This window comes from Taudactylus pleione, unplaced genomic scaffold (genome assembly GCF_031769625.1).
Source record: "Taudactylus pleione unplaced genomic scaffold, aTauple2 ptg000154l, whole genome shotgun sequence".
NCBI classification, from domain to species: Eukaryota; Metazoa; Chordata; class Amphibia; order Anura; family Myobatrachidae; genus Taudactylus; species Taudactylus pleione.
Genome location: NW_028284556.1, coordinates 30,270,442 through 30,284,810, shown reverse-complemented (window position 1 = coordinate 30,284,810; position 14,369 = coordinate 30,270,442). Strand labels below are relative to the sequence as shown.

General features: G+C 31.9%; 4 non-coding genes across 4 annotated transcripts; all 4 read left to right on the top strand.

Moving 5' to 3' along the window:
- The first annotated feature begins 541 nt into the window (after positions 1 to 541).
- On the top strand, positions 542 to 624 carry TRNAL-UAA (transfer RNA leucine (anticodon UAA)). The gene has a single exon. It is a non-coding gene; the product is annotated as a tRNA-Leu (tRNA).
- A 4,028-nt stretch (positions 625 to 4,652) lies between these two features.
- On the top strand, positions 4,653 to 4,735 carry TRNAL-UAA (transfer RNA leucine (anticodon UAA)). The gene has a single exon. It is a non-coding gene; the product is annotated as a tRNA-Leu (tRNA).
- A 3,818-nt stretch (positions 4,736 to 8,553) lies between these two features.
- Positions 8,554 to 8,636, top strand: TRNAL-UAA (transfer RNA leucine (anticodon UAA)). Its single transcript has one exon. It is a non-coding gene; the product is annotated as a tRNA-Leu (tRNA).
- Positions 8,637 to 12,451: 3,815 nt separating this feature from the next.
- On the top strand, positions 12,452 to 12,534 carry TRNAL-UAA (transfer RNA leucine (anticodon UAA)). Its single transcript has one exon. It is a non-coding gene; the product is annotated as a tRNA-Leu (tRNA).
- The last annotated feature ends 1,835 nt before the right edge of the window (positions 12,535 to 14,369 follow it).

Genomic DNA, 14,369 nt, shown 5'->3' with positions numbered 1-14,369 from the left:
GTGGTTAAGGTGTTGGGCTTATAATCCAATGGATTTATATCTGCATGGATTCAAACCCCTCTTCTGGTGTGGTTTTTAATTTCAGCTTCCAAAAAATGTACAATAAAGAATGTTATCAATTAGGGAAATTTAAAATTGACAGCCGTATATCTTTCAAGAAAAACATGGTCGTGTGAAATTACAGAGAAAGTAACTATTTCTATTATAAAATCAAGAGCAATCATTATAGCTGTACACTTTAAAAAATGGTGAATACAAACAATTTCAGTACTTTAAAAATTGACAATCCACATAGAAAAAAACATGAACATTCCATCAGTACTTGTCATGAAAATCACTTTAACTACTGCAGCAGGAAGGTCATACCAAACATACTTTCAGAGATGAGAAGAAATATAGGTATTCTAATATACAAAAATCAGAGCTATGTAGTTATTTAGACTCAAAGCTGTATAATGATTAAAGACAAGTTAACAGAGCATGATGAAAAAAAGATGAACATTTCAATAGTGCTTATCTTGATAAACTCCTTGGCTACCGCACCAGGATGGCCGAGTGGTTAAGGCGTTGGACTTAAGATCCAATGGATTTATATCTGCGTGGGTTCGAACCCCACTCCTGGTATGGTTTTTAATTTCAGCTTCCAAGATATGTACAATAAAGAATGTCATCAATTAGGGAAAAATAACTGACAGCAATACATCCTCGAAAAAACCAGGTTATGTGAAAGGACAGAAAAGCAGCTATTTCCATAAAAAAATCAAGAGCAATCGTTATAGTTGTACACATTAAAAATGTTTAATACCTACAATTTCAGTAATTTAAAATTGACAATGCACATAGAAAAAAATATGAACATTTCAATAGTGCATACCATGATAAACGCTTTGGATACTGCACCAGGATGGCCGAGTGGTTAAGGTGTTGGGCTTATAATCCAATGGATTTATATCTGCATGGATTCAAACCCCCCTTCTGGTGTGGTTTTTAATTTCAGCTTCCAAAAAATGTACAATAAAGAATGTTATCAATTAGGGAAATTTAAAATTGACAGCCGTATATCTTTCAACAAAAACATGGTCGTGTGAAATAACAGAGAAAGTAACTATTTCTATTATAAAATCAAGAGCAATCGTTATAGCTGTACACTTTAAATAATGGTGAATACAATCAATTTCAGTAATTTAAAAATTGACAATCCACATAGAAAAAAACATGAACATTCCATCAGTACTTGTCATGAAAAACACTTTAACTACTGCAGCAGGAAGGTCATACCAAACATACTTTCAGAGATGAGAAGAAATATAGGTATTTTAATATACAAAAATCAGAGTATGTAGTTATTTAGACTCAAAGCTGTATAATGATTAAAGACAAGTTAACAGAGCATATTGAAAAAAAGATGAACATTTCAATAGTGCTTCTTTTGATAATCTCCTTGGCTAACGCACCAGGATGGCCAAGTGGTTAAGGAGTTGGACTTAAGATCCCATGGATTTATATCTGCGTGGGTTCGAACACCTCTCCTGGTATGGTTTTTAATTTCAGTTTCCAAGATATGTACAATAAAGAATGTCATCAATTAGGGAAAAATAACTGACAGCAATACATCCTCAATAAAAACATGGTTATGTGAAAGGACAGAAAAAGCAGCTATTTCCATTAAAAAATCAAGAGCAATCGTTATAGTTGTACACAATAAAAATGTTTAATACCTACAATTTCAGTAATTTAAAAGTGACAATGCACATAGAAAAAAATATGAACATTTCAATAGTGCATATCATGATAAACGCTTTGGCTACTGCACCAGGATGGCCGAGTGGTTAAGGTGTTGGGCTTATTATCCAATGGATTTATATCTGCATGGATTCAAACCCCACTTCTGGTGTGGTTTTTAATTTCAGCTTCCAAAAAATGTACATAAAGAATGTTGTCAATTAGGGAAATTTAAAATTGACTGCATCTTTCAACAAAAACATGGTCGTGTGAAATTACAGAGAAAGTAACTATTTCTATTATAAAATCAAGAGCAATCATTATAGCTGTACACTTTAAAAAATGGTGAATACAAACAATTTCACTACTTTAAAAATTGACAATCCACATAGGAAAAAACATGAACATTCCATCAGTACTTGTCTTGAAAAACACTTTAACTACTGCAGCAGGAAGGTCATACCAAACATACTTTCAGAGATGAGAAGAAATATAGGTATTCTAATATACAAAAATCAGAGCTATGAAGTTATTTAGACTCAAAGCTGTATAATGATTAAAGACAAGTTGACAGTGCATTTTGAAAAAAAGATGAACATTTCAATAGTACAGAAAAAGCAGCTATTTCCAACATAAAATCAAGAGCAATCGTTACAGTTGTACACAATAAAAATGTTTAATACCTACAATTTCAGTAATCTAAAACTGACAATGTACCTAGAAAAAAAACTGAACATTTCAAAAGTGCTTATCATGATAAACGCTTTGGCCACTGCACCAGGATGGCCGAGTGGTTAAGGTGTTGGGCTCATAAGCCAATGGATTTATATCTGCATGGATTCAAACCCCACTTCCGGTGTGGTTTTTAATTTCAGCTTCCAAAAAATGTACAATAAAGAATGTTATCAATTAGGGAAATATAAAATTGACAGCCGTATATCTTTCAACAAAAACATGGTCGTGTGAAATTACAGAGAAAGTAACTATTCTATTATAAATTCAAGAGCAATCGTTATAGCTGTACACTTTAAAAAATGGTGAATACAATCAATTTCAGTAATTTAAAAATTGACAATCCACATAGAAAAAAACATGAACATTCCATCAGTACTTGTCATGAAAAACACTTTAACTACTGCAGCAGGAAGGTCATACTAAACATACTTTCAGAGATGAGAAGAAATATAGGTATTCTAATATACAAAAATCAGAGCTATGTAGTTATTTAGACTCAAAGCTGTATAATGATTAAAGACAAGTTAACAGAGCATATTGAAAAAAAGATGAACATTTCAATAGTGCTTCTTTTGATAATCTCCTTGGCTAACGCACCAGGATGGCCAAGTGGTTAAGGAGTTGGACTTAAGATCCCATGGATTTATATCTGCGTGGGTTCGAACACCTCTCCTGGTATGGTTTTTAATTTCAGTTTCCAAGATATGTACAATAAAGAATGTCATCAATTAGGGAAAAATAACTGACAGCAATACATCCTCAATAAAAACATGGTTATGTGAAAGGACAGAAAAAGCAGCTATTTCCATTAAAAAATCAAGAGCAATCGTTATAGTTGTACACAATAAAAATGTTTAATACCTACAATTTCAGTAATTTAAAAGTGACAATGCACATAGAAAAAAATATGAACATTTCAATAGTGCATATCATGATAAACGCTTTGGCTACTGCACCAGGATGGCCGAGTGGTTAAGGTGTTGGGCTTATTATCCAATGGATTTATATCTGCATGGATTCAAACCCCACTTCTGGTGTGGTTTTTAATTTCAGCTTCCAAAAAATGTACATAAAGAATGTTGTCAATTAGGGAAATTTAAAATTGACTGCATCTTTCAACAAAAACATGGTCGTGTGAAATTACAGAGAAAGTAACTATTTCTATTATAAAATCAAGAGCAATCATTATAGCTGTACACTTTAAAAAATGGTGAATACAAACAATTTCACTACTTTAAAAATTGACAATCCACATAGGAAAAAACATGAACATTCCATCAGTACTTGTCTTGAAAAACACTTTAACTACTGCAGCAGGAAGGTCATACCAAACATACTTTCAGAGATGAGAAGAAATATAGGTATTCTAATATACAAAAATCAGAGCTATGAAGTTATTTAGACTCAAAGCTGTATAATGATTAAAGACAAGTTGACAGTGCATTTTGAAAAAAAGATGAACATTTCAATAGTACAGAAAAAGCAGCTATTTCCAACATAAAATCAAGAGCAATCGTTACAGTTGTACACAATAAAAATGTTTAATACCTACAATTTCAGTAATCTAAAACTGACAATGTACCTAGAAAAAAAACTGAACATTTCAAAAGTGCTTATCATGATAAACGCTTTGGCCACTGCACCAGGATGGCCGAGTGGTTAAGGTGTTGGGCTCATAAGCCAATGGATTTATATCTGCATGGATTCAAACCCCACTTCCGGTGTGGTTTTTAATTTCAGCTTCCAAAAAATGTACAATAAAGAATGTTATCAATTAGGGAAATATAAAATTGACAGCCGTATATCTTTCAACAAAAACATGGTCGTGTGAAATTACAGAGAAAGTAACTATTCTATTATAAATTCAAGAGCAATCGTTATAGCTGTACACTTTAAAAAATGGTGAATACAATCAATTTCAGTAATTTAAAAATTGACAATCCACATAGAAAAAAACATGAACATTCCATCAGTACTTGTCATGAAAAACACTTTAACTACTGCAGCAGGAAGGTCATACTAAACATACTTTCAGAGATGAGAAGAAATATAGGTATTCTAATATACAAAAATCAGAGCTATGTAGTTATTTAGACTCAAAGCTGTATAATGATTAAAGACAAGTTAACAGAGCATGTTGAAAAAAAGATGAACATTTCAATAGTGCTTATCTTGATAAACTCCTTGGCTACCGCACCAGGATGGCCGAGTGGTTAAGGCGTTGGACTTAAGATCCAATGGATTTATATCTGCGTGGGTTCGAACCCCACTCCTGGTATGGTTTTTAATTTCAGCTTCCAAGATATGTACAATAAAGAATGTCATCAATTAGTGAAAAATAACTGACAGCAATACATCCTCGATAAAAACATGGTTATGTGAAAGGACTGAAAAAGCAGCTATTTCCATTAAAAAATCAAGAGCAATCGTTATAGTTGTACACATTAAAAATGTTTAATACCTACAATTTCAGTAATTTAAAATTGACAATGCACATAGAAAAAAATATGAACATTTCAATAGTACATATCATGATAAACGCTTTGGCTACTTGCCTAGGATGGCCGAGTGGTTAAGGTGTTGGGCTTATAATCCAATGGATTTATATCTGCATGGATTCAAACCCCCCTTCTGGTGTGGTTTTTAATTTCAGCTTCCAAAAAATGTACAATAAAGAATGTTATCAATTAGGGAAATTTAAAATTGACAGCCGTATATCTTTCAACAAAAACATGGTCGTGTGAAATAACAGAGAAAGTAACTATTTCTATTATAAAATCAAGAGCAATCGTTATAGCTGTACACTTTAAATAATGGTGAATACAATCAATTTCAGTAATTTAAAAATTGACAATCCACATAGAAAAAAACATGAACATTCCATCAGTACTTGTCATGACAAACACTTTAACTACTGCAGCAGGAAGGTCATACCAAACATACTTTCAGAGATGAGAAGAAATATAGGTATTCTAATATACAAAAATCAGAGTATGTAGTTATTTAGACTCAAAGCTGTATAATGATTAAAGACAAGTTAACAGAGCATATTGAAAAAAAGATGAACATTTCAATAGTGCTTCTTTTGATAATCTCCTTGGCTAACGCACCAGGATGGCCAAGTGGTTAAGGAGTTGGACTTAAGATCCCATGGATTTATATCTGCGTGGGTTCGAACACCTCTCCTGGTATGGTTTTTAATTTCAGTTTCCAAGATATGTACAATAAAGAATGTCATCAATTAGGGAAAAATAACTGACAGCAATACATCCTCGATAAAAACATGGTTATGTGAAAGGACAGAAAAAGCAGCTATTTCCATTAAAAAATCAAGAGCAATCGTTATAGTTGTACACAATAAAAATGTTTAATACCTACAATTTCAGTAATTTAAAAGTGACAATGCACATAGAAAAAAATATGAACATTTCAATAGTGCATATCATAATAAACGCTTTGGCTACTGCACCAGGATGGCCGAGTGGTTAAGGTGTTGGGCTTATTATCCAATGGATTTATATCTGCATGGATTCAAACCCCACTTCTGGTGTGGTTTTTAATTTCAGCTTCCAAAAAATGTACATAAAGAATGTTGTCAATTAGGGAAATTTAAAATTGACTGCATCTTTCAACAAAAACATGGTCGTGTGAAATTACAGAGAAAGTAACTATTTCTATTATAAAATCAAGAGCAATCATTATAGCTGTACACTTTAAAAAATGGTGAATACAAACAATTTCAGTACTTTAAAAATTGACAATCCACATAGGAAAAAACATGAACATTCCATCAGTACTTGTCATGAAAAACACTTTAACTACTGCAGCAGGAAGGTCATACCAAACATACTTTCAGAGATGAGAAGAAATATAGGTATTCTAATATACAAAAATCAGAGCTATGAAGTTATTTAGACTCAAAGCTGTATAATGATTAAAGACAAGTTAACAGTGCATTTTGAAAAAAAGATGAACATTTCCATAGTACAGAAAAAGCAGCTATTTCCATCATAAAATCAAGAGCAATCGTTATAGTTGTACACAATAAAAATGTTTAATACCTACAATTTCAGTAATTTAAAATTGACAATGCACATTGAAAAAAATATGAACATTTCAATAGTGCATATCATGATAAACACTTTGGCTACTACACCAGGATGGCCGAGTGGTTAAGGTGTTGGGTTTATAATCCAATGGATTTATATCTGCATGGATTCAAACCCCTCTTCTGGTGTGGTTTTTAATTTCAGCTTCCAAAAAATGTACAATAAAGAATGTTATCAATTAGGGAAATTTAAAATTGACAGCCGTATATCTTTCAAGAAAAACATGGTCGTGTGAAATTACAGAGAAAGTAACTATTTCTATTATAAAATCAAGAGCAATCATTATAGCTGTACACTTTAAAAAATGGTGAATACAAACAATTTCAGTACTTTAAAAATTGACAATCCACATAGAAAAAAACATGAACATTCCATCAGTACTTGTCATGAAAAACACTTTAACTACTGCAGCAGGAAGGTCATACCAAACATACTTTCAGAGATGAGAAGAAATATAGGTATTCTAATATACAAAAATCAGAGCTATGTAGTTATTTAGACTCAAAGCTGTATAATGATTAAAGACAAGTTGACAGTGCATTTTGAAAAAAAGATGAACATTTCAATAGTACAGAAAAAGCAGCTATTTCCAACATAAAATCAAGAGCAATCGTTATAGTTGTACACAATAAAAATGTTTAATACCGACAATTTCAGTAATTTAAAATTGACAATGCACATTGAAAAAAATATGAACATTTCAATAGTGCATATCATGATAAACGCTTTGGCTACTACACCAGGATGGCCGAGTGGTTAAGGTGTTGGGTTTATAATCCAATGGATTTATATCTGCATGGATTCAAACCCCTCTTCTGGTGTGGTTTTTAATTTCAGCTTCCAAAAAATGTACAATAAAGAATGTTATCAATTAGGGAAATTTAAAATTGACAGCTGTATATCTTTCAAGAAAAACATGGTCGTGTGAAATTACAGAGAAAGTAACTATTTCTATTATAAAATCAAGAGCAATCATTATAGCTGTACACTTTAAAAAATGGTGAATACAAACAATTTCAGTACTTTAAAATTTGACAATCCACATAGAAAAAAACATGAACATTCCATCAGTACTTGTCATGAAAAACACTTTAACTACTGCAGCAGGAAGGTCATACTAAACATACTTTCAGAGATGAGAACCCCACTCCTGGTATGGTTTTTAATTTCAGCTTCCAAGATATGTACAATAAAGAATGTCATCAATTAGTGAAAAATAACTGACAGCAATACATCCTCGATAAAAACATGGTTATGTGAAAGGACTGAAAAAGCAGCTATTTCCATTAAAAAATCAAGAGCAATCGTTATAGTTGTACACATTAAAAATGTTTAATACCTACAATTTCAGTAATTTAAAAGTGACAATGCACATTGAAAAAAATATGAACATTTCAATAGTGCATATCATGATAAACGCTTTGGCTACTACACCAGGATGGCTGAGTGGTTAAGGTGTTGGGCTTATAATCCAATGGATTTATATCTGCATGGATTCAAACCCCTCTTCTGGTGTGGTTTTTAATTTCAGCTTCCAAAAAATGTACAATAAAGAATGTTATCAATTAGGGAAATTTAAAATTGACAGCCGTATATCTTTCAACAAAAACATGGTCATGTGAAATTACAGAGAAAGTAACTATTTCTATTATAAAATCAAGAGCAATCATTATAGCTGTACACTTTAAAAATTGGTGCATACAATCAATTTCAGTAATTTAAAAATTGACAATCCACATAGAAAAAAACATGAACATTCCATCAGTACTTGTCATGAAAAACACTTTAACTACTGCAGCAGGAAGGTCATACCAAACATACTTTCAGAGATGAGAAGAAATATAGGTATTCTAATATACAAAAATCAGAGCTATGTAGTTATTTAGACTCAAAGCTGTATAATGATTAAAGACAAGTTAACAGAGCATGATGAAAAAAAGATGAACATTTCAATAGTGCTTATCTTGATAAACTCATTGGCTACCGCACCAGGTTGGCCGAGTGGTTAAGGCGTTGGACTTAAGATCCAATGGATTTATATCTGCGTGGGTTCGAACCCCACTCCTGGTATGGTTTTTAATTTCAGCTTCCAAGATATGTACAATAAAGAATGTCATCAATTAGGGAAAAATAACTGACAGCAATACATCCTCGAAAAAACCAGGTTATGTGAAAGGACAGAAAAAGCAGCTATTTCCATAAAAAAATCAAGAGCAATCGTTATAGTTGTACACATTAAAAATGTTTAATACCTACAATTTCAGTAATTTAAAATTGACAATGCACATTGAAAAAAATATGAACATTTCAATAGTGCATACCATGATAAACGCTTTGGATACTGCACCAGGATGGCCGAGTGGTTAAGGTGTTGGGTTTATAATCCAATGGATTTATATCTGCATGGATTCAAACCCCCCTTCTGGTGTGGTTTTTAATTTCAGCTTCCAAAAAATGTACAATAAAGAATGTTATCAATTAGGGAAATTTAAAATTGACAGCCGTATATCTTTCAACAAAAACATGGTCGTGTGAAATAACAGAGAAAGTAACTATTTCTATTATAAAATCAAGAGCAATCGTTATAGCTGTACACTTTAAATAATGGTGAATACAATCAATTTCAGTAATTTAAAAATTGACAATCCACATAGAAAAAAACATGAACATTCCATCAGTACTTGTCATGAAAAACACTTTAACTACTGCAGCAGGAAGGTCATACCAAACATACTTTCAGAGATGAGAAGAAATATAGGTATTCTAATATACAAAAATCAGAGTATGTAGTTATTTAGACTCAAAGCTGTATAATGATTAAAGACAAGTTAACAGAGCATATTGAAAAAAAGATGAACATTTCAATAGTGCTTCTTTTGATAATCTCCTTGGCTAACGCACCAGGATGGCCAAGTGGTTAAGGAGTTGGACTTAAGATCCCATGGATTTATATCTGCGTGGGTTCGAACACCTCTCCTGGTATGGTTTTTAATTTCAGTTTCCAAGATATGTACAATAAAGAATGTCATCAATTAGGGAAAAATAACTGACAGCAATACATCCTCGATAAAAACATGGTTATGTGAAAGGACAGAAAAAGCAGCTATTTCCATTAAAAAATCAAGAGCAATCGTTATAGTTGTACACAATAAAAATGTTTAATACCTACAATTTCAGTAATTTAAAAGTGACAATGCACATAGAAAAAAATATGAACATTTCAATAGTGCATATCATAATAAACGCTTTGGCTACTGCACCAGGATGGCCGAGTGGTTAAGGTGTTGGGCTTATTATCCAATGGATTTATATCTGCATGGATTCAAACCCCACTTCTGGTGTGGTTTTTAATTTCAGCTTCCAAAAAATGTACATAAAGAATGTTGTCAATTAGGGAAATTTAAAATTGACTGCATCTTTCAACAAAAACATGGTCGTGTGAAATTACAGAGAAAGTAACTATTTCTATTATAAAATCAAGAGCAATCATTATAGCTGTACACTTTAAAAAATGGTGAATACAAACAATTTCAGTACTTTAAAAATTGACAATCCACATAGGAAAAAACATGAACATTCCATCAGTACTTGTCATGAAAAACACTTTAACTACTGCAGCAGGAAGGTCATACCAAACATACTTTCAGAGATGAGAAGAAATATAGGTATTCTAATATACAAAAATCAGAGCTATGAAGTTATTTAGACTCAAAGCTGTATAATGATTAAAGACAAGTTAACAGTGCATTTTGAAAAAAAGATGAACATTTCCATAGTACAGAAAAAGCAGCTATTTCCATCATAAAATCAAGAGCAATCGTTATAGTTGTACACAATAAAAATGTTTAATACCTACAATTTCAGTAATTTAAAATTGACAATGCACATTGAAAAAAATATGAACATTTCAATAGTGCATATCATGATAAACACTTTGGCTACTACACCAGGATGGCCGAGTGGTTAAGGTGTTGGGTTTATAATCCAATGGATTTATATCTGCATGGATTCAAACCCCTCTTCTGGTGTGGTTTTTAATTTCAGCTTCCAAAAAATGTACAATAAAGAATGTTATCAATTAGGGAAATTTAAAATTGACAGCCGTATATCTTTCAAGAAAAACATGGTCGTGTGAAATTACAGAGAAAGTAACTATTTCTATTATAAAATCAAGAGCAATCATTATAGCTGTACACTTTAAAAAATGGTGAATACAAACAATTTCAGTACTTTAAAAATTGACAATCCACTTAGAAAAAAACATGAACATTCCATCAGTACTTGTCATGAAAAACACTTTAACTACTGCAGCAGGAAGGTCATACCAAACATACTTTCAGAGATGAGAAGAAATATAGGTATTCTAATATACAAAAATCAGAGCTATGTAGTTATTTAGACTCAAAGCTGTATAATGATTAAAGACAAGTTGACAGTGCATTTTGAAAAAAAGATGAACATTTCAATAGTACAGAAAAAGCAGCTATTTCCAACATAAAATCAAGAGCAATCGTTATAGTTGTACACAATAAAAATGTTTAATACCGACAATTTCAGTAATTTAAAATTGACAATGCACATTGAAAAAAATATGAACATTTCAATAGTGCATATCATGATAAACGCTTTGGCTACTACACCAGGATGGCCGAGTGGTTAAGGTGTTGGGTTTATAATCCAATGGATTTATATCTGCATGGATTCAAACCCCTCTTCTGGTGTGGTTTTTAATTTCAGCTTCCAAAAAATGTACAATAAAGAATGTTATCAATTAGGGAAATTTAAAATTGACAGCTGTATATCTTTCAAGAAAAACATGGTCGTGTGAAATTACAGAGAAAGTAACTATTTCTATTATAAAATCAAGAGCAATCATTATAGCTGTACACTTTAAAAAATGGTGAATACAAACAATTTCAGTACTTTAAAAATTGACAATCCACATAGAAAAAAACATGAACATTCCATCAGTACTTGTCATGAAAAACACTTTAACTACTGCAGCAGGAAGGTCATACTAAACATACTTTCAGAGATGAGAAGAAATATAGGTATTCTAATATACAAAAATCAGAGCTATGTAGTTATTTAGACTCAAAGCTGTATAATGATTAAAGACAAGTTGACAGTGCATTTTGAAAAAAAGATGAACATTTCAATAGTACAGAAAAAGCAGCTATTTCCAACATAAAATCAAGAGCAATCGTTATAGTTGTACACATTAAAAATGTTTAATACCTACAATTTCAGTAATCTAAAACTGACAATGTACCTAGAAAAAAAACTGAACATTTCAAAAGTGCTTATCATGATAAACGCTTTGGCCACTGCACCAGGATGGCCGAGTGGTTAAGGTGTTGGGCTCATAAGCCAATGGATTTATATCTGCATGGATTCAAACCCCACTTCCGGTGTGGTTTTTAATTTCAGCTTCCAAAAAATGTACAATAAAGAATGTTATCAATTAGGGAAATATAAAATTGACAGCCGTATATCTTTCAACAAAAACATGGTCGTGTGAAATTACAGAGAAAGTAACTATTCTATTAGAAATTCAAGAGCAATCGTTATAGCTGTACACTTTAAAAAATGGTGAATACAATCAATTTCAGTAATTTAAAAATTGACAATCCACATAGAAAAAAACATGAACATTCCATCAGTACTTGTCATGAAAAACACTTTAACTACTGCAGCAGGAAGGTCATACTAAACATACTTTCAGAGATGAGAAGAAATATAGGTATTCTAATATACAAAAATCAGAGCTATGTAGTTATTTAGACTCAAAGCTGTATAATGATTAAAGACAAGTTAACCGAGCATGTTGAAAAAAAGATGAACATTTCAATAGTGCTTATCTTGATAAACTCCTTGGCTACCGCACCAGGATGGCCGAGTGGTTAAGGCGTTGGACTTAAGATCCAATGGATTTATATCTGCGTGGGTTCGAACCCCACTCCTGGTATGGTTTTTAATTTCAGCTTCCAAGATATGTACAATAAAGAATGTCATCAATTAGTGAAAAATAACTGACAGCAATACATCCTCGATAAAAACATGGTTATGTGAAAGGACTGAAAAAGCAGCTATTTCCATTAAAAAATCAAGAGCAATCGTTATAGTTGTACACATTAAAAATGTTTAATACCTACAATTTCAGTAATTTAAAATTGACAATGCACATAGAAAAAAATATGAACATTTCAATAGTACATATCATGATAAACGCTTTGGCTACTTGCCTAGGATGGCCGAGTGGTTAAGGTGTGGGGCTTATAATCCAATGGATTTATATCTGCATGGATTCAAACCCCCCTTCTGGTGTGGTTTTTAATTTCAGCTTCCAAAAAATGTACAATAAAGAATGTTATCAATTAGGGAAATTTAAAATTGACAGCCGTATATCTTTCAACAAAAACATGGTCGTGTGAAATAACAGAGAAAGTAACTATTTCTATTATAAAATCAAGAGCAATCGTTATAGCTGTACACTTTAAATAATGGTGAATACAATCAATTTCAGTAATTTAAAAATTGACAATCCACATAGAAAAAAACATGAACATTCCAGCAGTACTTGTCATGAAAAACACTTTAACTACTGCAGCAGGAAGGTCATACCAAACATACTTTCAGAGATGAGAAGAAATATAGGTATTCTAATATACAAAAATCAGAGTATGTAGTTATTTAGACTCAAAGCTGTATAATGATTAAAGACAAGTTAACAGAGCATATTGAAAAAAAGATGAACATTTCAATAGTGCTTCTTTTGATAATCTCCTTGGCTAACGCACCAGGATGGCCAAGTGGTTAAGGAGTTGGACTTAAGATCCCATGGATTTATATCTGCGTGGGTTCGAACACCTCTCCTTGTATGGTTTTTAATTTCAGTTTCCAAGATATGTACAATAAAGAATGTCATCAATTAGGGAAAAATAACTGACAGCAATACATCCTCGATAAAAACATGGTTATGTGAAAGGACAGAAAAAGCAGCTATTTCCATTAAAAAATCAAGAGCAATCGTTATAGTTGTACACAATAAAAATGTTTAATACCTACAATTTCAGTAATTTAAAAGTGACAATGCACATAGAAAAAAATATGAACATTTCAATAGTGCATATCATAATAAACGCTTTGGCTACTGCACCAGGATGGCCGAGTGGTTAAGGTGTTGGGCTTATTATCCAATGGATTTATATCTGCATGGATTCAAACCCCACTTCTGGTGTGGTTTTTAATTTCAGCTTCCAAAAAATGTACATAAAGAATGTTGTCAATTAGGGAACTTTAAAATTGACTGCATCTTTCAACAAAAACATGGTCGTGTGAAATTACAGAGAAAGTAACTATTTCTATTATAAAATCAAGAGCAATCATTATAGCTGTACACTTTAAAAAATGGTGAATACAAACAATTTCAGTACTTTAAAAATTGACAATCCACATAGGAAAAAACATGAACATTCCATCAGTACTTGTCATGAAAAACACTTTAACTACTGCAGCAGGAAGGTCATACCAAACATACTTTCAGAGATGAGAAGAAATATAGGTATTCTAATATACAAAAATCAGAGCTATGAAGTTATTTAGACTCAAAGCTGTATAATGATTAAAGACAAGTTAACAGTGCATTTTGAAAAAAAGATGAACATTTCCATAGTACAGAAAAAGCAGCTATTTCCATCATAAAATCAAGAGCAATCGTTATAGTTGTACACAATAAAAATGTTTAATACCTACAATTTCAGTAATTTAAAATTGACAATGCACATTGAAAAAAATATGAAC